The sequence below is a fragment of the Octopus bimaculoides genome, chromosome 15 (genome assembly GCF_001194135.2).
Source record: "Octopus bimaculoides isolate UCB-OBI-ISO-001 chromosome 15, ASM119413v2, whole genome shotgun sequence".
NCBI classification, from domain to species: Eukaryota; Metazoa; Mollusca; class Cephalopoda; order Octopoda; family Octopodidae; genus Octopus; species Octopus bimaculoides.
Window position 1 is genome coordinate 43,458,690 of NC_068995.1, and position 4,346 is coordinate 43,463,035.

The window sequence follows — 4,346 nt, forward strand, 5'->3', positions numbered from 1 at the left end:
TGACGTCGATGATGATGATGATGATGATGATGATGATCATCATCATCATCATCATCATCATCATCATCAACGTCAATATCACCATCGTCGTCGTCATGTTCATTTTTACTACTATCACCCCCCCACCACCATTCAACATCATCACCATCATCACCACCAGCACTAACACCATCATCATCAAGTTTTTCTTCATTTTTTTCCTTCTTTCTCTTCTACTTCTTCTTCATCATCATCATCAGCAGCAGCACCCTCCATCATCGTCATCATCAACAACGACATCATCATCATCATCATCATCATCATCATCATCATCATCATCATCATCATCATCATCCTCATTGCTATTACTGTCACGACCCCCTCCCCTCAACCACAGCTAACATCAGCAATTAACAGCAGTATCACATCATCACTTCAACACCAACACGAACACTAACTGCGGCCTTACCGCTGCCCTTCCGACACATATGACACTGCCATCACCATCATCGTCATCATCATCATCATCATCGTCATCATCATCATCATCATCATCATCATCATCATCATCACCCGATCATCATCGTCACCATCATCTCTCCGTTTTATATCTCCATTTATGTTTATTCATTACGTTCGTTTATGTAAACACCATCTTGTGAATCGGCAAATAATTAATGTGTCTTTTTGTTTTTGTTGTTCCTGCTGCTATTGTTGTTGTTGTTGTTGCTGTTATTTTAGTGCTGTTGCTGAGAGTGGCGGCGCTAGTATCGGTGGTATAGCTGCAGGTTATCCTTGATCGAACCAGGCCAATGTTGACTGTGTTTATTAAAGCGGTGTCTGCATTTTTATACACACCCAATCGATTTTTGCTATTTTCTTTTCTTTTTCTATATTTCTTGTTTTTTCTGTATATTCAATCATTGGAATGCACCCATTCTTGAGCAAGACATTAAATGGATATTGATTGCTTTCTTTCAAATTGTTAATCATTTTATCGCTAGCGATTTGTCGAGCCGCTATGTATCAGGATAAATTAATTAATTATGTGTAATTTAGCAAGCACTTCGATAGAACGCAAGAAAATGTATGGAATGCTCAGCTAACATGTCAGCAAATTGTACTTTAGATTGAAGAATTTTAAATGTGGATTATAAAATTCGTTATCCCTCATATTTGCAATCGCAATTCTTTCCTTTCTGTACAAAATATGTCAGCAAATTTTTCCCCACTAAACCAGCGCACTTTTATCTTTATTCGCACCTTAGAGTTATCTCTGTACAGTTACTCTCGCACAGATTTTTGGTCGAGTTTGTGGCAGTTGAGACATCCGGCATTCTTGGCCCCGGACCATATCCTTGCTCACCACTATCGGGGCGGTGATTACTGAACGCAAGTGCAAGCCCCATCAGTCAGGGTGATTGTTCCAGCGCATCCCCCACGTCATTCTCTGGAGCAACGCTTTTTTTTTTTCACTTTGTCTGCTGATGCCATGAGAAGTGTCTCTATTTTGTGAGAGGCCAGATTTTCCGTTAATCCTTTGTTCTATAACCAGTTTTGTTGGTAAACTTTTGGTTTCTTATGGCCCATATTTTCCCTAGTGGAGGCGCAATGGCCCAGTGGTTAGGGCAGCCGACTCGCGGTCGGAAGATCGCGGTTTCGATTTGTTGTGTGTGTTTATTGAGCGAAAACACCTAAAGCTTCACGAGGCTCCGGCAGGGCGGGGGGCGACACCTGTTGTACTCTTTCGCCCTAACTTTCTCTCACTCTTTCTTCCTGTTTCTTGAGTAACGATGCGATGGAGTGGCGTCCCGTCCAGCTGGGGAGAACACATACGCCATAGAAACCGGGAAACCGGGCCCATGGGCATGGCTAGGCTTGAAAAAGGCGAAAAAAATATTTTCTCTACAGGCTTTATCTAGGATGATTTCTTTTTCTTTTCTTGTCTAGCGCATTTAACTCTCATCTTTCGTTGAAACTCTGACCGAACAGATATCACGTTCAACAATTACTACACAACTTATATCATCCAGCAATGAAGAAGTAGATTCAGTAACCCCAATTATTCTGTCAGAGGTTATTTGTACTTTGGTTTTTTATCAATCTAACGAATAGAAATACTTCTGACGATAGCTTTCAACTCATTTAGTTTTAACATGATCAGTGCAAAGGTTTTTCCTTGACTCATAGGATTCCCAGCCCTCTTAAAATTATTTGACTCCGTATTTCAACTCTAATATCGTATTAATTGTTCTTTTCAAAAATATCTCTCATATTGCCGCACGTTGTCTAAACTCAATCCTCTAAAACTGTGGTTTTCGATCTTTTTAATATCGAGACCAGATTTAAAACTTGGATTTTTGGAGGTGAGGGCACAAAAAAAGTAAAATATAAGTAATACGGCGGTACATATTCTAAAATTGGAATGATACAGAGAAGATTAGCATGGCCCCTGCGCAAGGATGACACGCAAATCCGTGAAGCGTTCCATATTTTTTACGGTGGTGCTCCAGCATGACCACAGCCACTTGGCTGAAACCCATAAATAAATAAATAAAATTAACTAAAAATAATTAAAATAAGTAAAAATATATATTTTTTTTAGGGAAAATCGCGGAGGACCGCTGAAAGGACGCTTAAGGGTTGCATGAGGCCTCGAGAGATGCTGATCTTGGGTCTGTCCGAGTATGACGTGTTTGCATGTACCATGGTTTTTCCAATTGTTTTCGGTGCCCAAGTAGCTGCAAAATGATTGAGGCACCATTACAGAAAGTGATTATCCAGGGGAAAGTGGGTTACTCCAGTACTTGGGATAGCAATGAACTCAGATGAATAAACTGAGTTGATTGTTCATAAATCTCAGATCTTTGAAATGAAATGATTTTGTCAAGGGTACAATGCACCGCTCGCTCAACGAATTGAAACCAACGTCGTGTGATGGTGAAACTAGCGCTTGCACAAACTTGGACTCACACCTTAACTTGTAATATCAAATTTAATAATGCTCAACAATTCCAACGATCCTGTAAGATGGGAGATAAACTATGTATTTTGCAGGTTAATTGTTTGGGTTCCACTACAGGAATAGTTATCTCAGACACAGAAATTTCAAAAATAGCTGTAGGATACTTTGAGAATGACCAACGCGTATTTAATTGGCTACATGGTTGATTAATTACTTCTTAAAATGGAAATGCCTCTTCAAGTAATTATATAGTTCTCTTGTATTTTCAGCTAATTAAACTAAAAATCGAAGACTTTTCCGCCGTTTTTAATGGGGTTTTTTTGTTGTTTTTTTTGCATTTTTAATGCTTTTTTTGACACGTAATTCCTACATCGTTTAATTATATTTTTGAATCTATTTTACACTTATTGTTGCTATTCAGAAATTATATTTCACTTGACTGTGCCTTCGTGGAATTAAAAGAAATTACATTGAAATCATTTTATTTGATGGATTTCTGTTTCTTTTCATCATACTTTTAAAGTAAATAAGCACAAAGAAAAATCTTCTCTGTCAAATTCTGAGATTTTCTAGTGCATTTTTGTCTTTGATGTGCGATCTTTGCGTCTTATGGAGAAATATTATCAATACAATAAAGAATGGAGATAATAGTTTAGAAAGAATCCATTCACTGTAGTTTAAAACTTTCTCTGCGTCGTGTGAGTAAACAAGGATGTTGAAATGAAGCATTTTGTTTCTTTAATATTTTGTTAGAATAGCAGGGTGACCGAGGTAGAGGTTAGCGCCAATGTCTGTCTATAGATTTTCGAAGTATGATGTATCTGTCGCAACTTTAATTTCAATAGTGTTACAGTTATTTTCACCCTAAGGCATATTTTCAACAAACAAAAACAAAAGACACAAAACTTTCAACTGAGTCGGTCGATCAGACAGAGCTAGAAAAAAAAAACCCCACCTCGTGTGACATTGTGTTGTCTTAAAAAACAAAGGACACATTAGAAGTTGCAGTCATAACTGCAATGTCAAGATGAGAATAAGACGGGTTTATTTCACCTGCAGTATCAATATCAGGATACTCGCAGTATGGCGGAATGGTTTAAAAGTTCGCTGGGGAACAACTAGATTCCGGTCTCGATTTCTTTGTGAAGAGTCTTAGCAAAATAGCCGACACTTAAGAAGTTTCAGTTAATTAAACAACTGAACCCTCATTGTCTAGTGACGGAAATGCACCACCAGACCATCGGGGCTCATATGGATTAAACAATAAAAGCAACAATAAGCAACGACGATCATATAAAGCATTTCTAATTCAAATCGATTTGCGAGTACATCGATAAAACTTGTTTTTTCAGCACCAAATTAAACACATTTAAACAAACACAGACACGCAGATATATATATA

At 38.0% G+C, this 4,346-nt stretch overlaps 1 non-coding gene across 1 annotated transcript; it reads left to right on the forward strand.

The window, feature by feature from the left end:
• The first annotated feature begins 2,373 nt into the window (after window positions 1-2,373).
• LOC128249559 (U6 spliceosomal RNA) lies at window positions 2,374-2,476 on the forward strand. The gene has a single exon (XR_008265672.1). It is a non-coding gene; the product is annotated as a U6 spliceosomal RNA (small nuclear RNA).
• The last annotated feature ends 1,870 nt before the right edge of the window (window positions 2,477-4,346 follow it).